Source organism: Globicephala melas, unplaced genomic scaffold (genome assembly GCF_963455315.2).
Source record: "Globicephala melas unplaced genomic scaffold, mGloMel1.2 SCAFFOLD_417, whole genome shotgun sequence".
Classification (NCBI taxonomy): Eukaryota; Metazoa; Chordata; class Mammalia; order Artiodactyla; family Delphinidae; genus Globicephala; species Globicephala melas.
This window is the reverse complement of record NW_027207586.1, coordinates 152,945-178,915: the sequence shown is the minus strand read 5'-3', so window position 1 is coordinate 178,915 and position 25,971 is coordinate 152,945. Positions and strand designations below refer to the sequence as shown.

The 25,971-nt window shown below is 70.5% G+C and overlaps 15 non-coding genes across 15 annotated transcripts; all 15 read left to right on the top strand.

Moving 5' to 3' along the window:
- The first annotated feature begins 1,809 nt into the window (after positions 1–1,809).
- Positions 1,810–1,928, top strand: LOC132596025 (5S ribosomal RNA). The gene has a single exon (XR_009562131.1). It is a non-coding gene; the product is annotated as a 5S ribosomal RNA (ribosomal RNA).
- Positions 1,929–4,624: 2,696 nt separating this feature from the next.
- Positions 4,625–4,743, top strand: LOC132596024 (5S ribosomal RNA). Its single transcript, XR_009562130.1, has one exon. It is a non-coding gene; the product is annotated as a 5S ribosomal RNA (ribosomal RNA).
- A 2,696-nt stretch (positions 4,744–7,439) lies between these two features.
- LOC132596023 (5S ribosomal RNA) lies at positions 7,440–7,558 on the top strand. Its single transcript, XR_009562129.1, has one exon. It is a non-coding gene; the product is annotated as a 5S ribosomal RNA (ribosomal RNA).
- Positions 7,559–8,489: 931 nt separating this feature from the next.
- On the top strand, positions 8,490–8,608 carry LOC132596022 (5S ribosomal RNA). Its single transcript, XR_009562128.1, has one exon. It is a non-coding gene; the product is annotated as a 5S ribosomal RNA (ribosomal RNA).
- Positions 8,609–9,540: 932 nt separating this feature from the next.
- Positions 9,541–9,659, top strand: LOC132596021 (5S ribosomal RNA). Its single transcript, XR_009562127.1, has one exon. It is a non-coding gene; the product is annotated as a 5S ribosomal RNA (ribosomal RNA).
- Positions 9,660–10,590: 931 nt separating this feature from the next.
- LOC132596020 (5S ribosomal RNA) lies at positions 10,591–10,709 on the top strand. The gene has a single exon (XR_009562126.1). It is a non-coding gene; the product is annotated as a 5S ribosomal RNA (ribosomal RNA).
- A 2,695-nt stretch (positions 10,710–13,404) lies between these two features.
- On the top strand, positions 13,405–13,523 carry LOC132596019 (5S ribosomal RNA). Its single transcript, XR_009562125.1, has one exon. It is a non-coding gene; the product is annotated as a 5S ribosomal RNA (ribosomal RNA).
- A 932-nt stretch (positions 13,524–14,455) lies between these two features.
- Positions 14,456–14,574, top strand: LOC132596018 (5S ribosomal RNA). Its single transcript, XR_009562124.1, has one exon. It is a non-coding gene; the product is annotated as a 5S ribosomal RNA (ribosomal RNA).
- A 921-nt stretch (positions 14,575–15,495) lies between these two features.
- LOC132596016 (5S ribosomal RNA) lies at positions 15,496–15,614 on the top strand. Its single transcript, XR_009562122.1, has one exon. It is a non-coding gene; the product is annotated as a 5S ribosomal RNA (ribosomal RNA).
- Positions 15,615–18,309: 2,695 nt separating this feature from the next.
- LOC132596015 (5S ribosomal RNA) lies at positions 18,310–18,428 on the top strand. Its single transcript, XR_009562121.1, has one exon. It is a non-coding gene; the product is annotated as a 5S ribosomal RNA (ribosomal RNA).
- Positions 18,429–19,360: 932 nt separating this feature from the next.
- Positions 19,361–19,479, top strand: LOC132596014 (5S ribosomal RNA). The gene has a single exon (XR_009562120.1). It is a non-coding gene; the product is annotated as a 5S ribosomal RNA (ribosomal RNA).
- Positions 19,480–20,400: 921 nt separating this feature from the next.
- On the top strand, positions 20,401–20,519 carry LOC132596013 (5S ribosomal RNA). Its single transcript, XR_009562119.1, has one exon. It is a non-coding gene; the product is annotated as a 5S ribosomal RNA (ribosomal RNA).
- A 921-nt stretch (positions 20,520–21,440) lies between these two features.
- On the top strand, positions 21,441–21,559 carry LOC132596012 (5S ribosomal RNA). The gene has a single exon (XR_009562118.1). It is a non-coding gene; the product is annotated as a 5S ribosomal RNA (ribosomal RNA).
- Positions 21,560–24,254: 2,695 nt separating this feature from the next.
- LOC132596011 (5S ribosomal RNA) lies at positions 24,255–24,373 on the top strand. Its single transcript, XR_009562117.1, has one exon. It is a non-coding gene; the product is annotated as a 5S ribosomal RNA (ribosomal RNA).
- A 932-nt stretch (positions 24,374–25,305) lies between these two features.
- Positions 25,306–25,424, top strand: LOC132596010 (5S ribosomal RNA). The gene has a single exon (XR_009562116.1). It is a non-coding gene; the product is annotated as a 5S ribosomal RNA (ribosomal RNA).
- Positions 25,425–25,971: the final 547 nt, after the last annotated feature.

The window sequence follows — 25,971 nt, the reverse complement described above, 5'->3', positions numbered from 1 at the left end:
TACATCCCCTCGAGCGGTCATTCATTCGCTCACCGCCCGCTGACTCACTTGTTCAAATGACACATTGCGTCTCTTGGCCCCTCTTGAGACTAGGAAGACCTTGGCCTCAGAGGCCTGCTGAAGGCCTGGCTGGAGTCCAGAGCCTCAGCCTTCTTCATGCCCTTCACTGGGCCTGGAGCTGGACCTGCCCAGATGTGGAACCTCCCAGTTTGGAAGCAACTTCTTGTATGAGGCTCTCTGTGGACAGGGACAGCTGAGACACAGAGGAGGTGCCCAGAGACCAGGGGTTTGGAGTCTGCAGCTGCAGATGTACTTAGTGCATGGTATAGGACCAGGAGGGGCCTGCTGGCAGAACTGTGGCCACTAAACCAAAGGGACCCTCAGGCCAAGAAGGGGACACTGGCTTCTTATTGCAGGAAGCCAAGCGCAGGGACCCAGGCTGGCAGAAGGAGTGGCGCTTCCAAGCCACAGACCACCAATGTTTCCTGGACTCTGGCGCTCTTTATTCCTCTCTCCATGCCCTGCCGCCCCCTGCCCCTGCCCCCACTTGCTGCTGGTAAGTTCATTTTCCCAGTCTGGCTCCCGTGCAGAGAGGGCCTGGAGGCCGAGGTGGAAGGTAGCAGCGAGTTGGCCCGCGCTTGGCCCTCCTGCGGTTGCCGCTTCAGCACCAGACTGTCATACACCTGGTAGTTGGCATTGCCTCCCGGGTTCCGGCTGAGTGGCATGAAGGTGGGCGGGGGTGGAGGGTGCTCGGTAGCCTGGACGTCGGGCAGGAGGTGAGAGGGGCGGAGGAGCAGCGCTGAGCTGGGAGCCGGGGCCCGCTGGTCCGAGGCCTCGGCCAGTACCGTGAGGGAGGCGGAGGTGGCCACAGGGCGCCGCAAGGGCAGGATCTCAGCCCATTCGGCCGCCGGGTGCCGCACCTCGTGGGGATCGCGGGAGTAATCCAAGTGTCCCGTGGAGGGATGCAGGCTGCGGTTGGACTCGCTGTGAGCACAGCTGGGGAGGCTACGTCTCTGGGCCGGTGGGGTGTCGCGCTACCAGGCGTCGGGCCGGTAGACCCGAGGCAACAGAGCGGATGGAGGCTCAGAGCCCTCCAGACCCAGACTCCGCCATGGGCCCAGTTGCCGTCCTTTCGGCCCGCGAGCCCCTCGACCTGCACCTGGCCGCCCCCACCGGCGCCCAGCCCCGGCGCCGCCACCTGTGTGCCGGTGTGTCCCTCCACAGCTCCCTCCGTCAAAAGCCCCCCCCCACCCCGCCCCTCTGGCGTGTCACCGCGGCCGGGTGCGGGAGCGGGATCGAGGGCAGGGGCCGCTTCCCCGGGCCTGCCGGCCACCAGGGGCGGGGTCCTGAGCTCGGCGGGGGGTGTGGGGGCAAGGGTGGCCTTGCCGGGGCTGAGGGGCCGTGGCGACTCAATGGTGGCTCCCGGTGGCTTCGGGCCAGCTGCTGTCGGGCAGGAGGGCCGGCCCGGGCTGCGGCCGGGCTGCGCCTAGGGCCGCGTGGGCGGGCAGGGCCGATGCCCAAGGGACCGCGGGCCCCGGGCCCTGAAGCCTCCGGGGCCACGTCCCTGTGAGCGACGTGCGGGATCTTGGGCGGGGCGCCAAGCGCCGAAGGGTTTGCTGGGTCACGGCCGCCCTGGGCTGGGAGGTGGTCGCCAAACCCTCCGCCGCCGCCCGATACCCGAGACCTCCGTTGCCCCTGCCTGGGCGGGCGAGGGGGCCCTGCCGGGGCGGGCCGGCCGCCAGGCTGGCGTTAAGGCGCCAGCGCCAGCGAAACTGGGCCTCAAGAGGCCGCCCGCGGCCCCCCGCCCCCGTCTACGGCCATACCACCCTGAACGCGCCCGATCTCGTCTGATCTCGGAAGCTAAGCAGGGTCGGGCCTGGTTAGTACTTGGATGGGAGACCGCCTGGGAATACCGGGTGCTGTAGGCTTTTTGCCTCCCGCTCCGCCCGCCTTCTCCTTTACTCGCCCGCGGCGGGGGGGCCGCCGGCTCCGCCCCCGCCGAGCCCCGCTGCAGGCAGTAGTCAAGGTGGGTTTACCTGCCCGAGCAGGAAGCTTGGGCGATGGCAGAAGTGGGAAGAAACTCTTGAGCACAGGTTCTTGGGATCCACGGAGCAGCGCATGCACATGCGATGGGTGCCTACACAGCTGGCTTGCTTGTCTGTGGGGAAAGGCGAGATGGGTCAGGGCCTGGGTTCCTGAGGGGCTGAGAATCAAGGCAGGGATAGAAGAAAGGGGACAGGCCCACATCCCCTGAACCCACGCCGGCGCCCACTCACCTTTGTGGAAAATACGATTGAAAAGTGCCCGCAAGAATCTCTTCAGATGCCTCCAGAGTTGAGGCAAGAAGGGGAGGGGGGAGGCCGGGAGCAGGGTGAGCCCTGAAATCCAACCCTTGTCCCGGTCACACCCCAGCAGCCCTCCCACCTCAGCCCCTTCAAGACCCCAGGGCTCCCCCAACCGCGCTGCACAGATCCTGCCCTGACCATAGTCACCATGTTGATCCCCACGTTGAGCAAGATGAAGCTGACCGGGATCAGAAGAATTGAGTATCCTTGCTCCTGGCATTTCCTGGGGATGGGGCCAGTGAACGGCTCGGCTCGGTAGTAGTTTCGCTCACCCATGGCCGTTGGTCCCAGGACTGCCTGGGCCCTCTGCCCTCCAGTTTTAACTGGGAGCCAGACTGGGTCATAATGGGGCAGGTGGTGAGGTCACAGTGAGGGAGGGGGATGAAAAGGAGGGCCCAGAGTGGCATTCCCTGGTAACCAGGGTCAGGTAAGCTGAGCCTGGACAGTCAAACAGGGCCCGGTGGCCGGCATACATCCCCTCGAGCGGTCATTCATTCGCTCACCGCCCGCTGACTCACTTGTTCAAATGACACATTGCGTCTCTTGGCCCCTCTTGAGACTAGGAAGACCTTGGCCTCAGAGGCCTGCTGAAGGCCTGGCTGGAGTCCAGAGCCTCAGCCTTCTTCATGCCCTTCACTGGGCCTGGAGCTGGACCTGCCCAGATGTGGAACCTCCCAGTTTGGAAGCAACTTCTTGTATGAGGCTCTCTGTGGACAGGGACAGCTGAGACACAGAGGAGGTGCCCAGAGACCAGGGGTTTGGAGTCTGCAGCTGCAGATGTACTTAGTGCATGGTATAGGACCAGGAGGGGCCTGCTGGCAGAACTGTGGCCACTAAACCAAAGGGACCCTCAGGCCAAGAAGGGGACACTGGCTTCTTATTGCAGGAAGCCAAGCGCAGGGACCCAGGCTGGCAGAAGGAGTGGCGCTTCCAAGCCACAGACCACCAATGTTTCCTGGACTCTGGCGCTCTTTATTCCTCTCTCCATGCCCTGCCGCCCCCTGCCCCTGCCCCCACTTGCTGCTGGTAAGTTCATTTTCCCAGTCTGGCTCCCGTGCAGAGAGGGCCTGGAGGCCGAGGTGGAAGGTAGCAGCGAGTTGGCCCGCGCTTGGCCCTCCTGCGGTTGCCGCTTCAGCACCAGACTGTCATACACCTGGTAGTTGGCATTGCCTCCCGGGTTCCGGCTGAGTGGCATGAAGGTGGGCGGGGGTGGAGGGTGCTCGGTAGCCTGGACGTCAGGCAGGAGGTGAGAGGGGCGGAGGAGCAGCGCTGAGCTGGGAGCCGGGGCCCGCTGGTCCGAGGCCTCGGCCAGTACCGTGAGGGAGGCGGAGGTGGCCACAGGGCGCCGCAAGGGCAGAATCTCAGCCCATTCGGCCGCCGGGTGCCGCACCTCGTGGGGATCGCGGGAGTAATCCAAGTGTCCCGTGGAGGGATGCAGGCTGCGGTTGGACTCGCTGTGAGCACAGCTGGGGAGGCTACGTCTGTGGGCCGGTGGGGTGTCGCGCTACCAGGCGTCGGGCCGGTAGACCCGAGGCACCAGAGCGGATGGAGGCTCAGAGCCCTCCAGACCCAGACTCCGCCATGGGCCCAGTTGCCGTCCTTTCGGCCCGCGAGCCCCTCGACCTGCACCTGGCCGCCCCCACCGGCGCCCAGCCCCGGCGCCGCCACCTGTGTGCCGGTGTGTCCCTCCACAGCTCCCTCCGACAAAAGCCCCACCCCCACCCCGCCCCTCTGGCGTGTCACCGCGGCCGGGTGCGGGAGCGGGATCGAGGGCAGGGGCCGCTTCCCCGGGCCTGCCGGCCACCAGGGGCGGGGTCCTGAGTCGGCGGGGGGTGTGGGGGCAAGGGTGGCCTTGCCGGGGCTGAGGGGCCGTGGCGACTCAATGGTGGCTCCCGGTGGCTTCGGGCCAGCTGCTGTCGGGCAGGAGGGCCGGCCCGGGCTGCGGCCGGGCTGCGCCTAGGGCCGCGTGGGCGGGCAGGGCCGATGCCCAAGGGACCGCGGGCCCCGGGCCCTGAAGCCTCCGGGGCCACGTCCCTGTGAGCGACGTGCGGGATCTTGGGCGGGGCGCCAAGCGCCGAAGGGTTTGCTGGGTCACGGCCGCCCTGGGCTGGGAGGTGGTCGCCAAACCCTCCGCCGCCGCCCGATACCCGAGACCTCCGTTGCCCCTGCCTGGGCGGGCGAGGGGGCCCTGCCGGGGCGGGCCGGCCGCCAGGCTGGCGTTAAGGCGCCAGCGCCAGCGAAACTGGGCCTCAAGAGGCCGCCCGCGGCGCCCCGCCCCCGTCTACGGCCATACCACCCTGAACGCGCCCGATCTCGTCTGATCTCGGAAGCTAAGCAGGGTCGGGCCTGGTTAGTACTTGGATGGGAGACCGCCTGGGAATACCGGGTGCTGTAGGCTTTTTGCCTCCCGCTCCGCCCGCCTTCTCCTTTACTCGCCCGCGGCGGGGGGGCCGCCGGCTCCGCCCCCGCCGAGCCCCGCTGCAGGCAGTAGTCAAGGTGGGTTTACCTGCCCGAGCAGGAAGCTTGGGCGATGGCAGAAGTGGGAAGAAACTCTTGAGCACAGGTTCTTGGGATCCACGGAGCAGCGCATGCACATGCGATGGGTGCCTACACAGCTGGCTTGCTTGTCTGTGGGGAAAGGCGAGATGGGTCAGGGCCTGGGTTCCTGAGGGGCTGAGAATCAAGGCAGGGATAGAAGAAAGGGGACAGGCCCACATCCCCTGAACCCACGCCGGCGCCCACTCACCTTTGTGGAAAATACGATTGAAAAGTGCCCGCAAGAATCTCTTCAGATGCCTCCAGAGTTGAGGCAAGAAGGGGAGGGGGGAGGCCGGGAGCAGGGTGAGCCCTGAAATCCAACCCTTGTCCCGGTCACACCCCAGCAGCCCTCCCACCTCAGCCCCTTCAAGACCCCAGGGCTCCCCCAACCGCGCTGCACAGATCCTGCCCTGACCATAGTCACCATGTTGATCCCCACGTTGAGCAAGATGAAGCTGACCGGGATCAGAAGAATTGAGTATCCTTGCTCCTGGCATTTCCTGGGGATGGGGCCAGTGAACGGCTCGGCTCGGTAGTAGTTTCGCTCACCCATGGCCGTTGGTCCCAGGACTGCCTGGGCCCTCTGCCCTCCAGTTTTAACTGGGAGCCAGACTGGGTCATAATGGGGCAGGTGGTGAGGTCACAGTGAGGGAGGGGGATGAAAAGGAGGGCCCAGAGTGGCATTCCCTGGTAACCAGGGTCAGGTAAGCTGAGCCTGGACAGTCAAACAGGGCCCGGTGGCCGGCATACATCCCCTCGAGCGGTCATTCATTCGCTCACCGCCCGCTGACTCACTTGTTCAAATGACACATTGCGTCTCTTGGCCCCTCTTGAGACTAGGAAGACCTTGGCCTCAGAGGCCTGCTGAAGGCCTGGCTGGAGTCCAGAGCCTCAGCCTTCTTCATGCCCTTCACTGGGCCTGGAGCTGGACCTGCCCAGATGTGGAACCTCCCAGTTTGGAAGCAACTTCTTGTATGAGGCTCTCTGTGGACAGGGACAGCTGAGACACAGAGGAGGTGCCCAGAGACCAGGGGTTTGGAGTCTGCAGCTGCAGATGTACTTAGTGCATGGTATAGGACCAGGAGGGGCCTGCTGGCAGAACTGTGGCCACTAAACCAAAGGGACCCTCAGGCCAAGAAGGGGACACTGGCTTCTTATTGCAGGAAGCCAAGCGCAGGGACCCAGGCTGGCAGAAGGAGTGGCGCTTCCAAGCCACAGACCACCAATGTTTCCTGGACTCTGGCGCTCTTTATTCCTCTCTCCATGCCCTGCCGCCCCCTGCCCCTGCCCCCACTTGCTGCTGGTAAGTTCATTTTCCCAGTCTGGCTCCCGTGCAGAGAGGGCCTGGAGGCCGAGGTGGAAGGTAGCAGCGAGTTGGCCCGCGCTTGGCCCTCCTGCGGTTGCCGCTTCAGCACCAGACTGTCATACACCTGGTAGTTGGCATTGCCTCCCGGGTTCCGGCTGAGTGGCATGAAGGTGGGCGGGGGTGGAGGGTGCTCGGTAGCCTGGACGTCGGGCAGGAGGTGAGAGGGGCGGAGGAGCAGCGCTGAGCTGGGAGCCGGGGCCCGCTGGTCCGAGGCCTCGGCCAGTACCGTGAGGGAGGCGGAGGTGGCCACAGGGCGCCGCAAGGGCAGGATCTCAGCCCATTCGGCCGCCGGGTGCCGCACCTCGTGGGGATCGCGGGAGTAATCCAAGTGTCCCGTGGAGGGATGCAGGCTGCGGTTGGACTCGCTGTGAGCACAGCTGGGGAGGCTACGTCTGTGGGCCGGTGGGGTGTCGCGCTACCAGGCGTCGGGCCGGTAGACCCGAGGCACCAGAGCGGATGGAGGCTCAGAGCCCTCCAGACCCAGACTCCGCCATGGGCCCAGTTGCCGTCCTTTCGGCCCGCGAGCCCCTCGACCTGCACCTGGCCGCCCCCACCGGCGCCCAGCCCCGGCGCCGCCACCTGTGTGCCGGTGTGTCCCTCCACAGCTCCCTCCGACAAAAGCCCCACCCCCACCCCGCCCCTCTGGCGTGTCACCGCGGCCGGGTGCGGGAGCGGGATCGAGGGCAGGGGCCGCTTCCCCGGGCCTGCCGGCCACCAGGGGCGGGGTCCTGAGTCGGCGGGGGGTGTGGGGGCAAGGGTGGCCTTGCCGGGGCTGAGGGGCCGTGGCGACTCAATGGTGGCTCCCGGTGGCTTCGGGCCAGCTGCTGTCGGGCAGGAGGGCCGGCCCGGGCTGCGGCCGGGCTGCGCCTAGGGCCGCGTGGGCGGGCAGGGCCGATGCCCAAGGGACCGCGGGCCCCGGGCCCTGAAGCCTCCGGGGCCACGTCCCTGTGAGCGACGTGCGGGATCTTGGGCGGGGCGCCAAGCGCCGAAGGGTTTGCTGGGTCACGGCCGCCCTGGGCTGGGAGGTGGTCGCCAAACCCTCCGCCGCCGCCCGATACCCGAGACCTCCGTTGCCCCTGCCTGGGCGGGCGAGGGGGCCCTGCCGGGGCGGGCCGGCCGCCAGGCTGGCGTTAAGGCGCCAGCGCCAGCGAAACTGGGCCTCAAGAGGCCGCCCGCGGCCCCCCGCCCCCGTCTACGGCCATACCACCCTGAACGCGCCCGATCTCGTCTGATCTCGGAAGCTAAGCAGGGTCGGGCCTGGTTAGTACTTGGATGGGAGACCGCCTGGGAATACCGGGTGCTGTAGGCTTTTTGCCTCCCGCTCCGCCCGCCTTCTCCTTTACTCGCCCGCGGCGGGGGCCGCCGGCTCCGCCTCCGCCGGGCCCCGCTGCAGGCCCCACCTCCTCAGGCCCCTCCCAACACGGCGCGCGCCGGCGGGGTCGCTCCCCGCCGGCCCGGCCGGCCAGGCGGCCAGAAGGCGGCCCTGGAAGGCAGGCGCACCCCAGACGCTCCCGGGGTGGCTGGCCCGGACCCAGACTCCGCCGCGGGCCCAGTTGCCGTCCTTTCGGCCCGCGAGCCCCTCGACCTGCACCTGGCCGCCCCCACCGGCGCCCAGCCCCGGCTCCGCCACCTGTGTGCCGGTGTGTCCCTCCACAGCTCCCTCCGACAAAAGCCCCCCCCACCCCGCCCCTCTGGCGTGTCACCGCGGCCGGGTGCGGGAGCGGGATCGAGGGCAGGGGCCGCTTCCCCGGGCCTGCCGGCCACCAGGGGCGGGGTCCTGAGCTCGGCGGGGGGTGTGGGGGCAAGGGTGGCCTTGCCGGGGCTGAGGGGCCGTGGCGACTCAATGGTGGCTCCCAGTGGCTTCGGGCCAGCTGCTGTCGGGAAGGAGGGCCGGCCCGGGCTGCGGCCGGGCTGCGCCTAGGGCCGCGTGGGCGGGCAGGGCCGATGCCCAAGGGACCGCGGGCCCCGGGCCCTGAAGCCTCCGGGGCCACGTCCCTGTGAGCGACGTGCGGGATCTTGGGCGGGGCGCCAAGCGCCGAAGGGTTTGCTGGGTCACGGCCGCCCTGGGCTGGGAGGTGGTCGCCAAACCCTCCGCCGCCGCCCGATACCCGAGACCTCCGTTGCCCCTGCCTGGGCGGGCGAGGGGGCCCTGCCGGGGCGGGCCGGCCGCCAGGCTGGCGTTAAGGCGCCAACGCCAGCGAAACTGGGCCTCAAGAGGCCGCCCGCGGCCCCCCGCCCCCGTCTACGGCCATACCACCCTGAACGCGCCCGATCTCGTCTGATCTCGGAAGCTAAGCAGGGTCGGGCCTGGTTAGTACTTGGATGGGAGACCGCCTGGGAATACCGGGTGCTGTAGGCTTTTTGCCTCCCGCTCCGCCCGCCTTCTCCTTTACTCGCCCGCGGCGGGGGCCGCCGGCTCCGCCCCCGCCGGGCCCCGCTGCAGGCCCCACCTCCTCAGGCCCCTCCCACCACGGCGCGCGCCGGCGGGGTCGCTCCCCGCCGGCCCGGCCGGCCAGGCGGCCAGAAGGCGGCCCTGGAAGGCAGGCGCACCCCAGACGCTCCCGGGGTGGCTGGCCCGGACCCAGACTCCGCCGCGGGCCCAGTTGCCGTCCTTTCGGCCCGCGAGCCCCTCGACCTGCACCTGGCCGCCCCCACCGGCGCCCAGCCCCGGCGCCGCCACCTGTGTGCCGGTGTGTCCCTCCACAGCTCCCTCCGACAAAAGCCCCCCCCCACCCCGCCCCTCTGGCGTGTCACCGCGGCCGGGTGCGGGAGCGGGATCGAGGGCAGGGGCCGCTTCCCCGGGCCTGCCGGCCACCAGGGGCGGGGTCCTGAGCTCGGCGGGGGGTGTGGGGGCAAGGGTGGCCTTGCCGGGGCTGAGGGGCCGTGGCGACTCAATGGTGGCTCCCAGTGGCTTCGGGCCAGCTGCTGTCGGGCAGGAGGGCCGGCCCGGGCTGCGGCCGGGCTGCGCCTAGGGCCGCGTGGGCGGGCAGGGCCGATGCCCAAGGGACCGCGGGCCCCGGGCCCTGAAGCCTCCGGGGCCACGTCCCTGTGAGCGACGTGCGGGATCTTGGGCGGGGCGCCAAGCGCCGAAGGGTTTGCTGGGTCACGGCCGCCCTGGGCTGGGAGGTGGTCGCCAAACCCTCCGCCGCCGCCCGATACCCGAGACCTCCGTTGCCCCTGCCTGGGCGGGCGAGGGGGCCCTGCCGGGGCGGGCCGGCCGCCAGGCTGGCGTTAAGGCGCCAGCGCCAGCGAAACTGGGCCTCAAGAGGCCGCCCGCGGCCCCCCGCCCCCGTCTACGGCCATACCACCCTGAACGCGCCCGATCTCGTCTGATCTCGGAAGCTAAGCAGGGTCGGGCCTGGTTAGTACTTGGATGGGAGACCGCCTGGGAATACCGGGTGCTGTAGGCTTTTTGCCTCCCGCTCCGCCCGCCTTCTCCTTTACTCGCCCGCGGCGGGGGCCGCCGGCTCCGCCCCCGCCGGGCCCCGCTGCAGGCCCCACCTCCTCAGGCCCCTCCCACCACGGCGCGCGCCGGCGGGGTCGCTCCCCGCCGGCCCGGCCGGCCAGGCGGCCAGAAGGCGGCCCTGGAAGGCAGGCGCACCCCAGACGCTCCCGGGGTGGCTGGCCCGGACCCAGACTCCGCCGCGGGCCCAGTTGCCGTCCTTTCGGCCCGCGAGCCCCTCGACCTGCACCTGGCCGCCCCCACCGGCGCCCAGCCCCGGCGCCGCCACCTGTGTGCCGGTGTGTCCCTCCACAGCTCCCTCCGACAAAAGCCCCCCCCACCCCGCCCCTCTGGCGTGTCACCGCGGCCGGGTGCGGGAGCGGGATCGAGGGCAGGGGCCGCTTCCCCGGGCCTGCCGGCCACCAGGGGCGGGGTCCTGAGCTCGGCGGGGGGTGTGGGGGCAAGGGTGGCCTTGCCGGGACTGAGGGGCCGTGGCGACTCAATGGTGGCTCCCAGTGGCTTCGGGCCAGCTGCTGTCGGGCAGGAGGGCCGGCCCGGGCTGCGGCCGGGCTGCGCCTAGGGCCGCGTGGGCGGGCAGGGCCGATGCCCAAGGGACCGCGGGCCCCGGGCCCTGAAGCCTCCGGGGCCACGTCCCTGTGAGCGACGTGCGGGATCTTGGGCGGGGCGCCAAGCGCCGAAGGGTTTGCTGGGTCACGGCCGCCCTGGGCTGGGAGGTGGTCGCCAAACCCTCCGCCGCCGCCCGATACCTGAGACCTCCGTTGCCCCTGCCTGGGCGGGCGAGGGGGCCCTGCCGGGGCGGGCCGGCCGCCAGGCTGGCGTTAAGGCGCCAGCGCCAGCGAAACTGGGCCTCAAGAGGCCGCCCGCGGCCCCCCGCCCCCGTCTACGGCCATACCACCCTGAACGCGCCCGATCTCGTCTGATCTCGGAAGCTAAGCAGGGTCGGGCCTGGTTAGTACTTGGATGGGAGACCGCCTGGGAATACCGGGTGCTGTAGGCTTTTTGCCTCCCGCTCCGCCCGCCTTCTCCTTTACTCGCCCGCGGCGGGGGGGCCGCCGGCTCCGCCCCCGCCGAGCCCCGCTGCAGGCAGTAGTCAAGGTGGGTTTACCTGCCCGAGCAGGAAGCTTGGGCGATGGCAGAAGTGGGAAGAAACTCTTGAGCACAGGTTCTTGGGATCCACGGAGCAGCGCATGCACATGCGATGGGTGCCTACACAGCTGGCTTGCTTGTCTGTGGGGAAAGGCGAGATGGGTCAGGGCCTGGGTTCCTGAGGGGCTGAGAATCAAGGCAGGGATAGAAGAAAGGGGACAGGCCCACATCCCCTGAACCCACGCCGGCGCCCACTCACCTTTGTGGAAAATACGATTGAAAAGTGCCCGCAAGAATCTCTTCAGATGCCTCCAGAGTTGAGGGAAGAAGGGGAGGGGGGAGGCCGGGAGCAGGGTGAGCCCTGAAATCCAACCCTTGTCCCGGTCACACCCCAGCAGCCCTCCCACCTCAGCCCCTTCAAGACCCCAGGGCTCCCCCAACCGCGCTGCACAGATCCTGCCCTGACCATAGTCACCATGTTGATCCCCACGTTGAGCAAGATGAAGCTGACCGGGATCAGAAGAATTGAGTATCCTTGCTCCTGGCATTTCCTGGGGATGGGGCCAGTGAACGGCTCGGCTCGGTAGTAGTTTCGCTCACCCATGGCCGTTGGTCCCAGGACTGCCTGGGCCCTCTGCCCTCCAGTTTTAACTGGGAGCCAGACTGGGTCATAATGGGGCAGGTGGTGAGGTCACAGTGAGGGAGGGGGATGAAAAGGAGGGCCCAGAGTGGCATTCCCTGGTAACCAGGGTCAGGTAAGCTGAGCCTGGACAGTCAAACAGGGCCCGGTGGCCGGCATACATCCCCTCGAGCGGTCATTCATTCGCTCACCGCCCGCTGACTCACTTGTTCAAATGACACATTGCGTCTATTGGCCCCTCTTGAGACTAGGAAGACCTTGGCCTCAGAGGCCTGCTGAAGGCCTGGCTGGAGTCCAGAGCCTCAGCCTTCTTCATGCCCTTCACTGGGCCTGGAGCTGGACCTGCCCAGATGTGGAACCTCCCAGTTTGGAAGCAACTTCTTGTATGAGGCTCTCTGTGGACAGGGACAGCTGAGACACAGAGGAGGTGCCCAGAGACCAGGGGTTTGGAGTCTGCAGCTGCAGATGTACTTAGTGCATGGTATAGGACCAGGAGGGGCCTGCTGGCAGAACTGTGGCCACTAAACCAAAGGGACCCTCAGGCCAAGAAGGGGACACTGGCTTCTTATTGCAGGAAGCCAAGCGCAGGGACCCAGGCTGGCAGAAGGAGTGGCGCTTCCAAGCCACAGACCACCAATGTTTCCTGGACTCTGGCGCTCTTTATTCCTCTCTCCATGCCCTGCCGCCCCCTGCCCCTGCCCCCACTTGCTGCTGGTAAGTTCATTTTCCCAGTCTGGCTCCCGTGCAGAGAGGGCCTGGAGGCCGAGGTGGAAGGTAGCAGCGAGTTGGCCCGCGCTTGGCCCTCCTGCGGTTGCCGCTTCAGCACCAGACTGTCATACACCTGGTAGTTGGCATTGCCTCCCGGGTTCCGGCTGAGTGGCATGAAGGTGGGCGGGGGTGGAGGGTGCTCGGTAGCCTGGACGTCGGGCAGGAGGTGAGAGGGGCGGAGGAGCAGCGCTGAGCTGGGAGCCGGGGCCCGCTGGTCCGAGGCCTCGGCCAGTACCGTGAGGGAGGCGGAGGTGGCCACAGGGCGCCGCAAGGGCAGGATCTCAGCCCATTCGGCCGCCGGGTGCCGCACCTCGTGGGGATCGCGGGAGTAATCCAAGTGTCCCGTGGAGGGATGCAGGCTGCGGTTGGACTCGCTGTGAGCACAGCTGGGGAGGCTACGTCTGTGGGCCGGTGGGGTGTCGCGCTACCAGGCGTCGGGCCGGTAGACCCGAGGCACCAGAGCGGATGGAGGCTCAGAGCCCTCCAGACCCAGACTCCGCCGCGGGCCCAGTTGCCGTCCTTTCGGCCCGCGAGCCCCTCGACCTGCACCTGGCCGCCCCCACCGGCGCCCAGCCCCGGCGCCGCCACCTGTGTGCCGGTGTGTCCCTCCACAGCTCCCTCCGACAAAAGCCCCCCCCACCCCGCCCCTCTGGCGTGTCACCGCGGCCGGGTGCGGGAGCGGGATCGAGGGCAGGGGCCGCTTCCCCGGGCCTGCCGGCCACCAGGGGCGGGGTCCTGAGCTCGGCGGGGGGTGTGGGGGCAAGGGTGGCCTTGCCGGGGCTGAGGGGCCGTGGCGACTCAATGGTGGCTCCCGGTGGCTTCGGGCCAGCTGCTGTCGGGCAGGAGGGCCGGCCCGGGCTGCGGCCGGGCTGCGCCTAGGGCCGCGTGGGCGGGCAGGGCCGATGCCCAAGGGACCGCGGGCCCCGGGCCCTGAAGCCTCCGGGGCCACGTCCCTGTGAGCGACGTGCGGGATCTTGGGCGGGGCGCCAAGCGCCGAAGGGTTTGCTGGGTCACGGCCGCCCTGGGCTGGGAGGTGGTCGCCAAACCCTCCGCCGCCGCCCGATACCCGAGACCTCCGTTGCCCCTGCCTGGGCGGGCGAGGGGGCCCTGCCGGGGCGGGCCGGCCGCCAGGCTGGTGTTAAGGCGCCAGCGCCAGCGAAACTGGGCCTCAAGAGGCCGCCCGCGGCCCCCCGCCCCCGTCTACGGCCATACCACCCTGAACGCGCCCGATCTCGTCTGATCTCGGAAGCTAAGCAGGGTCGGGCCTGGTTAGTACTTGGATGGGAGACCGCCTGGGAATACCGGGTGCTGTAGGCTTTTTGCCTCCCGCTCCGCCCGCCTTCTCCTTTACTCGCCCGCGGCGGGGGCCGCCGGCTCCGCCCCCGCCGGGCCCCGCTGCAGGCCCCACCTCCTCAGGCCCCTCCCACCACGGCGCGCGCCGGCGGGGTCGCTCCCCGCCGGCCCGGCCGGCCAGGCGGCCAGAAGGCGGCCCTGGAAGGCAGGCGCACCCCAGACGCTCCCGGGGTGGCTGGCCCGGACCCAGACTCCGCCGCGGGCCCAGTTGCCGTCCTTTCGGCCCGCGAGCCCCTCGACCTGCACCTGGCCGCCCCCACCGGCGCCCAGCCCCGGCGCCGCCACCTGTGTGCCGGTGTGTCCCTCCACAGCTCCCTCCGACAAAAGCCCCCCCCCACCCCGCCCCTCTGGCGTGTCACCGCGGCCGGGTGCGGGAGCGGGATCGAGGGCAGGGGCCGCTTCCCCGGGCCTGCCGGCCACCAGGGGCGGGGTCCTGAGCTCGGCGGGGGGTGTGGGGGCAAGGGTGGCCTTGCCGGGGCTGAGGGGCCGTGGCGACTCAATGGTGGCTCCCAGTGGCTTCGGGCCAGCTGCTGTCGGGCAGGAGGGCCGGCCCGGGCTGCGGCCGGGCTGCGCCTAGGGCCGCGTGGGCGGGCAGGGCCGATGCCCAAGGGACCGCGGGCCCCGGGCCCTGAAGCCTCCGGGGCCACGTCCCTGTGAGCGACGTGCGGGATCTTGGGCGGGGCGCCAAGCGCCGAAGGGTTTGCTGGGTCACGGCCGCCCTGGGCTGGGAGGTGGTCGCCAAACCCTCCGCCGCCGCCCGATACCCGAGACCTCCGTTGCCCCTGCCTGGGCGGGCGAGGGGGCCCTGCCGGGGCGGGCCGGCCGCCAGGCTGGCGTTAAGGCGCCAGCGCCAGCGAAACTGGGCCTCAAGAGGCCGCCCGCGGCCCCCCGCCCCCGTCTACGGCCATACCACCCTGAACGCGCCCGATCTCGTCTGATCTCGGAAGCTAAGCAGGGTCGGGCCTGGTTAGTACTTGGATGGGAGACCGCCTGGGAATACCGGGTGCTGTAGGCTTTTTGCCTCCCGCTCCGCCCGCCTTCTCCTTTACTCGCCCGCGGCGGGGGCCGCCGGCTCCGCCCCCGCCGGGCCCCGCTGCAGGCCCCACCTCCTCAGGCCCCTCCCACCACGGCGCGCGCCGGCGGGGTCGCTCCCCGCCGGCCCGGCCGGCCAGGCGGCCCTGGAAGGCAGGCGCACCCCAGACGCTCCCGGGGTGGCTGGCCCGGACCCAGACTCCGCCGCGGGCCCAGTTGCCGTCCTTTCGGCCCGCGAGCCCCTCGACCTGCACCTGGCCGCCCCCACCGGCGCCCAGCCCCGGCGCCGCCACCTGTGTGCCGGTGTGTCCCTCCACAGCTCCCTCCGACAAAAGCCCCCCCCCACCCCGCCCCTCTGGCGTGTCACCGCGGCCGGGTGCGGGAGCGGGATCGAGGGCAGGGGCCGCTTCCCCGGGCCTGCCGGCCACCAGGGGCGGGGTCCTGAGCTCGGCGGGGGGTGTGGGGGCAAGGGTGGCCTTGCCGGGGCTGAGGGGCCGTGGCGACTCAATGGTGGCTCCCAGTGGCTTCGGGCCAGCTGCTGTCGGGCAGGAGGGCCGGCCCGGGCTGCGGCCGGGCTGCGCCTAGGGCCGCGTGGGCGGGCAGGGCCGATGCCCAAGGGACCGCGGGCCCCGGGCCCTGAAGCCTCCGGGGCCACGTCCCTGTGAGCGACGTGCGGGATCTTGGGCGGGGCGCCAAGCGCCGAAGGGTTTGCTGGGTCACGGCCGCCCTGGGCTGGGAGGTGGTCGCCAAACCCTCCGCCGCCGCCCGATACCCGAGACCTCCGTTGCCCCTGCCTGGGCGGGCGAGGGGGCCCTGCCGGGGCGGGCCGGCCGCCAGGCTGGCGTTAAGGCGCCAGCGCCAGCGAAACTGGGCCTCAAGAGGCCGCCCGCGGCGCCCCGCCCCCGTCTACGGCCATACCACCCTGAACGCGCCCGATCTCGTCTGATCTCGGAAGCTAAGCAGGGTCGGGCCTGGTTAGTACTTGGATGGGAGACCGCCTGGGAATACCGGGTGCTGTAGGCTTTTTGCCTCCCGCTCCGCCCGCCTTCTCCTTTACTCGCCCGCGGCGGGGGGGCCGCCGGCTCCGCCCCCGCCGAGCCCCGCTGCAGGCAGTAGTCAAGGTGGGTTTACCTGCCCGAGCAGGAAGCTTGGGCGATGGCAGAAGTGGGAAGAAACTCTTGAGCACAGGTTCTTGGGATCCACGGAGCAGCGCATGCACATGCGATGGGTGCCTACACAGCTGGCTTGCTTGTCTGTGGGGAAAGGCGAGATGGGTCAGGGCCTGGGTTCCTGAGGGGCTGAGAATCAAGGCAGGGATAGAAGAAAGGGGACAGGCCCACATCCCCTGAACCCACGCCGGCGCCCACTCACCTTTGTGGAAAATACGATTGAAAAGTGCCCGCAAGAATCTCTTCAGATGCCTCCAGAGTTGAGGGAAGAAGGGGAGGGGGGAGGCCGGGAGCAGGGTGAGCCCTGAAATCCAACCCTTGTCCCGGTCACACCCCAGCAGCCCTCCCACCTCAGCCCCTTCAAGACCCCAGGGCTCCCCCAACCGCGCTGCACAGATCCTGCCCTGACCATAGTCACCATGTTGATCCCCACGTTGAGCAAGATGAAGCTGACCGGGATCAGAAGAATTGAGTATCCTTGCTCCTGGCATTTCCTGGGGATGGGGCCAGTGAACGGCTCGGCTCGGTAGTAGTTTCGCTCACCCATGGCCGTTGGTCCCAGGACTGCCTGGGCCCTCTGCCCTCCAGTTTTAACTGGGAGCCAGACTGGGTCATAATGGGGCAGGTGGTGAGGTCACAGTGAGGGAGGGGGATGAAAAGGAGGGCCCAGAGTGGCATTCCCTGGTAACCAGGGTCAGGTAAGCTGAGCCTGGACAGTCAAACAGGGCCCGGTGGCCGGCATACATCCCCTCGAGCGGTCATTCATTCGCTCACCGCCCGCTGACTCACTTGTTCAAATGACACATTGCGTCTCTTGGCCCCTCTTGAGACTAGGAAGACCTTGGCCTCAGAGGCCTGCTGAAGGCCTGGCTGGAGTCCAGAGCCTCAGCCTTCTTCATGCCCTTCACTGGGCCTGGAGCTGGACCTGCCCAGATGTGGAACCTCCCAGTTTGGAAGCAACTTCTTGTATGAGGCTCTCTGTGGACAGGGACAGCTGAGACACAGAGGAGGTGCCCAGAGACCAGGGGTTTGGAGTCTGCAGCTGCAGATGTACTTAGTGCATGGTATAGGACCAGGAGGGGCCTGCTGGCAGAACTGTGGCCACTAAACCAAAGGGACCCTCAGGCCAAGAAGGGGACACTGGCTTCTTATTGCAGGAAGCCAAGCGCAGGGACCCAGGCTGGCAGAAGGAGTGGCGCTTCCAAGCCACAGACCACCAATGTTTCCTGGACTCTGGCGCTCTTTATTCCTCTCTCCATGCCCTGCCGCCCCCTGCCCCTGCCCCCACTTGCTGCTGGTAAGTTCATTTTCCCAGTCTGGCTCCCGTGCAGAGAGGGCCTGGAGGCCGAGGTGGAAGGTAGCAGCGAGTTGGCCCGCGCTTGGCCCTCCTGCGGTTGCCGCTTCAGCACCAGACTGTCATACACCTGGTAGTTGGCATTGCCTCCCGGGTTCCGGCTGAGTGGCATGAAGGTGGGCGGGGGTGGAGGGTGCTCGGTAGCCTGGACGTCGGGCAGGAGGTGAGAGGGGCGGAGGAGCAGCGCTGAGCTGGGAGCCGGGGCCCGCTGGTCCGAGGCCTCGGCCAGTACCGTGAGGGAGGCGGAGGTGGCCACAGGGCGCCGCAAGGGCAGGATCTCAGCCCATTCGGCCGCCGGGTGCCGCACCTCGTGGGGATCGCGGGAGTAATCCAAGTGTCCCGTGGAGGGATGCAGGCTGCGGTTGGACTCGCTGTGAGCACAGCTGGGGAGGCTACGTCTGTGGGCCGGTGGGGTGTCGCGCTACCAGGCGTCGGGCCGGTAGACCCGAGGCACCAGAGCGGATGGAGGCTCAGAGCCCTCCAGACCCAGACTCCGCCGCGGGCCCAGTTGCCGTCCTTTCGGCCCGCGAGCCCCTCGACCTGCACCTGGCCGCCCCCACCGGCGCCCAGCCCCGGCGCCGCCACCTGTGTGCCGGTGTGTCCCTCCACAGCTCCCTCCGACAAAAGCCCCCCCCACCCCGCCCCTCTGGCGTGTCACCGCGGCCGGGTGCGGGAGCGGGATCGAGGGCAGGGGCCGCTTCCCCGGGCCTGCCGGCCACCAGGGGCGGGGTCCTGAGCTCGGCGGGGGGTGTGGGGGCAAGGGTGGCCTTGCCGGGGCTGAGGGGCCGTGGCGACTCAATGGTGGCTCCCGGTGGCTTCGGGCCAGCTGCTGTCGGGCAGGAGGGCCGGCCCGGGCTGCGGCCGGGCTGCGCCTAGGGCCGCGTGGGCGGGCAGGGCCGATGCCCAAGGGACCGCGGGCCCCGGGCCCTGAAGCCTCCGGGGCCACGTCCCTGTGAGCGACGTGCGGGATCTTGGGCGGGGCGCCAAGCGCCGAAGGGTTTGCTGGGTCACGGCCGCCCTGGGCTGGGAGGTGGTCGCCAAACCCTCCGCCGCCGCCCGATACCCGAGACCTCCGTTGCCCCTGCCTGGGCGGGCGAGGGGGCCCTGCCGGGGCGGGCCGGCCGCCAGGCTGGTGTTAAGGCGCCAGCGCCAGCGAAACTGGGCCTCAAGAGGCCGCCCGCGGCCCCCCGCCCCCGTCTACGGCCATACCACCCTGAACGCGCCCGATCTCGTCTGATCTCGGAAGCTAAGCAGGGTCGGGCCTGGTTAGTACTTGGATGGGAGACCGCCTGGGAATACCGGGTGCTGTAGGCTTTTTGCCTCCCGCTCCGCCCGCCTTCTCCTTTACTCGCCCGCGGCGGGGGCCGCCGGCTCCGCCCCCGCCGGGCCCCGCTGCAGGCCCCACCTCCTCAGGCCCCTCCCACCACGGCGCGCGCCGGCGGGGTCGCTCCCCGCCGGCCCGGCCGGCCAGGCGGCCAGAAGGCGGCCCTGGAAGGCAGGCGCACCCCAGACGCTCCCGGGGTGGCTGGCCCGGACCCAGACTCCGCCGCGGGCCCAGTTGCCGTCCTTTCGGCCCGCGAGCCCCTCGACCTGCACCTGGCCGCCCCCACCGGCGCCCAGCCCCGGCGCCGCCACCTGTGTGCCGGTGTGTCCCTCCACAGCTCCCTCCGACAAAAGCCCCCCCCCACCCCGCCCCTCTGGCGTGTCACCGCGGCCGGGTGCGGGAGCGGGATCGAGGGCAGGGGCCGCTTCCCCGGGCCTGCCGGCCACCAGGGGCGGGGTCCTGAGCTCGGCGGGGGGTGTGGGGGCAAGGGTGGCCTTGCCGGGGCTGAGGGGCCGTGGCGACTCAATGGTGGCTCCCAGTGGCTTCGGGCCAGCTGCTGTCGGGCAGGAGGGCCGGCCCGGGCTGCGGCCGGGCTGCGCCTAGGGCCGCGTGGGCGGGCAGGGCCGATGCCCAAGGGACCGCGGGCCCCGGGCCCTGAAGCCTCCGGGGCCACGTCCCTGTGAGCGACGTGCGGGATCTTGGGCGGGGCGCCAAGCGCCGAAGGGTTTGCTGGGTCACGGCCGCCCTGGGCTGGGAGGTGGTCGCCAAACCCTCCGCCGCCGCCCGATACCCGAGACCTCCGTTGCCCCTGCCTGGGCGGGCGAGGGGGCCCTGCCGGGGCGGGCCGGCCGCCAGGCTGGCGTTAAGGCGCCAGCGCCAGCGAAACTGGGCCTCAAGAGGCCGCCCGCGGCCCCCCGCCCCCGTCTACGGCCATACCACCCTGAACGCGCCCGATCTCGTCTGATCTCGGAAGCTAAGCAGGGTCGGGCCTGGTTAGTACTTGGATGGGAGACCGCCTGGGAATACCGGGTGCTGTAGGCTTTTTGCCTCCCGCTCCGCCCGCCTTCTCCTTTACTCGCCCGCGGCGGGGGCCGCCGGCTCCGCCCCCGCCGGGCCCCGCTGCAGGCCCCACCTCCTCAGGCCCCTCCCACCACGGCGCGCGCCGGCGGGGTCGCTCCCCGCCGGCCCGGCCGGCCAGGCGGCCCTGGAAGGCAGGCGCACCCCAGACGCTCCCGGGGTGGCTGGCCCGGACCCAGACTCCGCCGCGGGCCCAGTTGCCGTCCTTTCGGCCCGCGAGCCCCTCGACCTGCACCTGGCCGCCCCCACCGGCGCCCAGCCCCGGCGCCGCCACCTGTGTGCCGGTGTGTCCCTCCACAGCTCCCTCCGACAAAAGCCCCCCCCCACCCCGCCCCTCTGGCGTGTCACCGCGGCCGGGTGCGGGAGCGGGATCGAGGGCAGGGGCCGCTTCCCCGGGCCTGCCGGCCACCAGGGGCGGGGTCCTGAGCTCGGCGGGGGGTGTGGGGGCAAGGGTGGCCTTGCCGGGGCTGAGGGGCCGTGGCGACTCAATGGTGGCTCCCAGTGGCTTCGGGCCAGCTGCTGTCGGGCAGGAGGGCCGGCCCGGGCTGCGGCCGGGCTGCGCCTAGGGCCGCGTGGGCGGGCAGGGCCGATGCCCAAGGGACCGCGGGCCCCGGGCCCTGAAGCCTCCGGGGCCACGTCCCTGTGAGCGACGTGCGGGATCTTGGGCGGGGCGCCAAGCGCCGAAGGGTTTGCTGGGTCACGGCCGCCCTGGGCTGGGAGGTGGTCGCCAAACCCTCCGCCGCCGCCCGATACCCGAGACCTCCGTTGCCCCTGCCTGGGCGGGCGAGGGGGCCCTGCCGGGGCGGGCCGGCCGCCAGGCTGGCGTTAAGGCGCCAGCGCCAGCGAAACTGGGCCTCAAGAGGCCGCCCGCGGCCCCCCGCCCCCGTCTACGGCCATACCACCCTGAACGCGCCCGATCTCGTCTGATCTCGGAAGCTAAGCAGGGTCGGGCCTGGTTAGTACTTGGATGGGAGACCGCCTGGGAATACCGGGTGCTGTAGGCTTTTTGCCTCCCGCTCCGCCCGCCTTCTCCTTTACTCGCCCGCGGCGGGGGCCGCCGGCTCCGCCCCCGCCGGGCCCCGCTGCAGGCCCCACCTCCTCAGGCCCCTCCCACCACGGCGCGCGCCGGCGGGGTCGCTCCCCGCCGGCCCGGCCGGCCAGGCGGCCCTGGAAGGCAGGCGCACCCCAGACGCTCCCGGGGTGGCTGGCCCGGACCCAGACTCCGCCGCGGGCCCAGTTGCCGTCCTTTCGGCCCGCGAGCCCCTCGACCTGCACCTGGCCGCCCCCACCGGCGCCCAGCCCCGGCGCCGCCACCTGTGTGCCGGTGTGTCCCTCCACAGCTCCCTCCGACAAAAGCCCCCCCCCACCCCGCCCCTCTGGCGTGTCACCGCGGCCGGGTGCGGGAGCGGGATCGAGGGCAGGGGCCGCTTCCCCGGGCCTGCCGGCCACCAGGGGCGGGGTCCTGAGCTCGGCGGGGGGTGTGGGGGCAAGGGTGGCCTTGCCGGGGCTGAGGGGCCGTGGCGACTCAATGGTGGCTCCCAGTGGCTTCGGGCCAGCTGCTGTCGGGCAGGAGGGCCGGCCCGGGCTGCGGCCGGGCTGCGCCTAGGGCCGCGTGGGCGGGCAGGGCCGATGCCCAAGGGACCGCGGGCCCCGGGCCCTGAAGCCTCCGGGGCCACGTCCCTGTGAGCGACGTGCGGGATCTTGGGCGGGGCGCCAAGCGCCGAAGGGTTTGCTGGGTCACGGCCGCCCTGGGCTGGGAGGTGGTCGCCAAACCCTCCGCCGCCGCCCGATACCCGAGACCTCCGTTGCCCCTGCCTGGGCGGGCGAGGGGGCCCTGCCGGGGCGGGCCGGCCGCCAGGCTGGCGTTAAGGCGCCAGCGCCAGCGAAACTGGGCCTCAAGAGGCCGCCCGCGGCGCCCCGCCCCCGTCTACGGCCATACCACCCTGAACGCGCCCGATCTCGTCTGATCTCGGAAGCTAAGCAGGGTCGGGCCTGGTTAGTACTTGGATGGGAGACCGCCTGGGAATACCGGGTGCTGTAGGCTTTTTGCCTCCCGCTCCGCCCGCCTTCTCCTTTACTCGCCCGCGGCGGGGGGGCCGCCGGCTCCGCCCCCGCCGAGCCCCGCTGCAGGCAGTAGTCAAGGTGGGTTTACCTGCCCGAGCAGGAAGCTTGGGCGATGGCAGAAGTGGGAAGAAACTCTTGAGCACAGGTTCTTGGGATCCACGGAGCAGCGCATGCACATGCGATGGGTGCCTACACAGCTGGCTTGCTTGTCTGTGGGGAAAGGCGAGATGGGTCAGGGCCTGGGTTCCTGAGGGGCTGAGAATCAAGGCAGGGATAGAAGAAAGGGGACAGGCCCACATCCCCTGAACCCACGCCGGCGCCCACTCACCTTTGTGGAAAATACGATTGAAAAGTGCCCGCAAGAATCTCTTCAGATGCCTCCAGAGTTGAGGGAAGAAGGGGAGGGGGGAGGCCGGGAGCAGGGTGAGCCCTGAAATCCAACCCTTGTCCCGGTCACACCCCAGCAGCCCTCCCACCTCAGCCCCTTCAAGACCCCAGGGCTCCCCCAACCGCGCTGCACAGATCCTGCCCTGACCATAGTCACCATGTTGATCCCCACGTTGAGCAAGATGAAGCTGACCGGGATCAGAAGAATTGAGTATCCTTGCTCCTGGCATTTCCTGGGGATGGGGCCAGTGAACGGCTCGGCTCGGTAGTAGTTTCGCTCACCCATGGCCGTTGGTCCCAGGACTGCCTGGGCCCTCTGCCCTCCAGTTTTAACTGGGAGCCAGACTGGGTCATAATGGGGCAGGTGGTGAGGTCACAGTGAGGGAGGGGGATGAAAAGGAGGGCCCAGAGTGGCATTCCCTGGTAACCAGGGTCAGGTAAGCTGAGCCTGGACAGTCAAACAGGGCCCGGTGGCCGGCATACATCCCCTCGAGCGGTCATTCATTCGCTCACCGCCCGCTGACTCACTTGTTCAAATGACACATTGCGTCTCTTGGCCCCTCTTGAGACTAGGAAGACCTTGGCCTCAGAGGCCTGCTGAAGGCCTGGCTGGAGTCCAGAGCCTCAGCCTTCTTCATGCCCTTCACTGGGCCTGGAGCTGGACCTGCCCAGATGTGGAACCTCCCAGTTTGGAAGCAACTTCTTGTATGAGGCTCTCTGTGGACAGGGACAGCTGAGACACAGAGGAGGTGCCCAGAGACCAGGGGTTTGGAGTCTGCAGCTGCAGATGTACTTAGTGCATGGTATAGGACCAGGAGGGGCCTGCTGGCAGAACTGTGGCCACTAAACCAAAGGGACCCTCAGGCCAAGAAGGGGACACTGGCTTCTTATTGCAGGAAGCCAAGCGCAGGGACCCAGGCTGGCAGAAGGAGTGGCGCTTCCAAGCCACAGACCACCAATGTTTCCTGGACTCTGGCGCTCTTTATTCCTCTCTCCATGCCCTGCCGCCCCCTGCCCCTGCCCCCACTTGCTGCTGGTAAGTTCATTTTCCCAGTCTGGCTCCCGTGCAGAGAGGGCCTGGAGGCCGAGGTGGAAGGTAGCAGCGAGTTGGCCCGCGCTTGGCCCTCCTGCGGTTGCCGCTTCAGCACCAGACTGTCATACACCTGGTAGTTGGCATTGCCTCCCGGGTTCCGGCTGAGTGGCATGAAGGTGGGCGGGGGTGGAGGGTGCTCGGTAGCCTGGACGTCGGGCAGGAGGTGAGAGGGGCGGAGGAGCAGCGCTGAGCTGGGAGCCGGGGCCCGCTGGTCCGAGGCCTCGGCCAGTACCGGGAGGGAGGCGGAGGTGGCCACAGGGCGCCGCAAGGGCAGGATCTCAGCCCATTCGGCCGCCGGGTGCCGCACCTCGTGGGGATCGCGGGAGTAATCCAAGTGTCCCGTGGAGGGATGCAGGCTGCGGTTGGACTCGCTGTGAGCACAGCTGGGGAGGCTACGTCTGTGGGCCGGTGGGGTGTCGCGCTACCAGGCGTCGGGCCGGTAGACCCGAGGCACCAGAGCGGATGGAGGCTCAGAGCCCTCCAGACCCAGACTCCGCCGCGGGCCCAGTTGCCGTCCTTTCGGCCCGCGAGCCCCTCGACCTGCACCTGGCCGCCCCCACCGGCGCCCAGCCCCGGCGCCGCCACCTGTGTGCCGGTGTGTCCCTCCACAGCTCCCTCCGACAAAAGCCCCCCCCACCCCGCCCCTCTGGCGTGTCACCGCGGCCGGGTGCGGGAGCGGGATCGAGGGCAGGGGCCGCTTCCCCGGGCCTGCCGGCCACCAGGGGCGGGGTCCTGAGCTCGGCGGGGGGTGTGGGGGCAAGGGTGGCCTTGCCGGGGCTGAGGGGCCGTGGCGACTCAATGGTGGCTCCCGGTGGCTTCGGGCCAGCTGCTGTCGGGCAGGAGGGCCGGCCCGGGCTGCGGCCGGGCTGCGCCTAGGGCCGCGTGGGCGGGCAGGGCCGATGCCCAAGGGACCGCGGGCCCCGGGCCCTGAAGCCTCCGGGGCCACGTCCCTGTGAGCGACGTGCGGGATCTTGGGCGGGGCGCCAAGCGCCGAAGGGTTTGCTGGGTCACGGCCGCCCTGGGCTGGGAGGTGGTCGCCAAACCCTCCGCCGCCGCCCGATACCCGAGACCTCCGTTGCCCCTGCCTGGGCGGGCGAGGGGGCCCTGCCGGGGCGGGCCGGCCGCCAGGCTGGTGTTAAGGCGCCAGCGCCAGCGAAACTGGGCCTCAAGAGGCCGCCCGCGGCCCCCCGCCCCCGTCTACGGCCATACCACCCTGAACGCGCCCGATCTCGTCTGATCTCGGAAGCTAAGCAGGGTCGGGCCTGGTTAGTACTTGGATGGGAGACCGCCTGGGAATACCGGGTGCTGTAGGCTTTTTGCCTCCCGCTCCGCCCGCCTTCTCCTTTACTCGCCCGCGGCGGGGGCCGCCGGCTCCGCCCCCGCCGGGCCCCGCTGCAGGCCCCACCTCCTCAGGCCCCTCCCACCACGGCGCGCGCCGGCGGGGTCGCTCCCCGCCGGCCCGGCCGGCCAGGCGGCCAGAAGGCGGCCCTGGAAGGCAGGCGCACCCCAGACGCTCCCGGGGTGGCTGGCCCGGACCCAGACTCCGCCGCGGGCCCAGTTGCCGTCCTTTCGGCCCGCGAGCCCCTCGACCTGCACCTGGCCGCCCCCACCGGCGCCCAGCCCCGGCGCCGCCACCTGTGTGCCGGTGTGTCCCTCCACAGCTCCCTCCGACAAAAGCCCCCCCCCACCCCGCCCCTCTGGCGTGTCACCGCGGCCGGGTGCGGGAGCGGGATCGAGGGCAGGGGCCGCTTCCCCGGGCCTGCCGGCCACCAGGGGCGGGGTCCTGAGCTCGGCGGGGGGTGTGGGGGCAAGGGTGGCCTTGCCGGGGCTGAGGGGCCGTGGCGACTCAATGGTGGCTCCCAGTGGCTTCGGGCCAGCTGCTGTCGGGCAGGAGGGCCGGCCCGGGCTGCGGCCGGGCTGCGCCTAGGGCCGCGTGGGCGGGCAGGGCCGATGCCCAAGGGACCGCGGGCCCCGGGCCCTGAAGCCTCCGGGGCCACGTCCCTGTGAGCGACGTGCGGGATCTTGGGCGGGGCGCCAAGCGCCGAAGGGTTTGCTGGGTCACGGCCGCCCTGGGCTGGGAGGTGGTCGCCAAACCCTCCGCCGCCGCCCGATACCCGAGACCTCCGTTGCCCCTGCCTGGGCGGGCGAGGGGGCCCTGCCGGGGCGGGCCGGCCGCCAGGCTGGCGTTAAGGCGCCAGCGCCAGCGAAACTGGGCCTCAAGAGGCCGCCCGCGGCCCCCCGCCCCCGTCTACGGCCATACCACCCTGAACGCGCCCGATCTCGTCTGATCTCGGAAGCTAAGCAGGGTCGGGCCTGGTTAGTACTTGGATGGGAGACCGCCTGGGAATACCGGGTGCTGTAGGCTTTTTGCCTCCCGCTCCGCCCGCCTTCTCCTTTACTCGCCCGCGGCGGGGGCCGCCGGCTCCGCCCCCGCCGGGCCCCGCTGCAGGCCCCACCTCCTCAGGCCCCTCCCACCACGGCGCGCGCCGGCGGGGTCGCTCCCCGCCGGCCCGGCCGGCCAGGCGGCCCTGGAAGGCAGGCGCACCCCAGACGCTCCCGGGGTGGCTGGCCCGGACCCAGACTCCGCCGCGGGCCCAGTTGCCGTCCTTTCGGCCCGCGAGCCCCTCGACCTGCACCTGGCCGCCCCCACCGGCGCCCAGCCCCGGCGCCGCCACCTGTGTGCCGGTGTGTCCCTCCACAGCTCCCTCCGACAAAAGCCCCCCCCCACCCCGCCCCTCTGGCGTGTCACCGCGGCCGGGTGCGGGAGCGGGATCGAGGGCAGGGGCCGCTTCCCCGGGCCTGCCGGCCACCAGGGGCGGGGTCCTGAGCTCGGCGGGGGGTGTGGGGGCAAGGGTGGCCTTGCCGGGGCTGAGGGGCCGTGGCGACTCAATGGTGGCTCCCAGTGGCTTCGG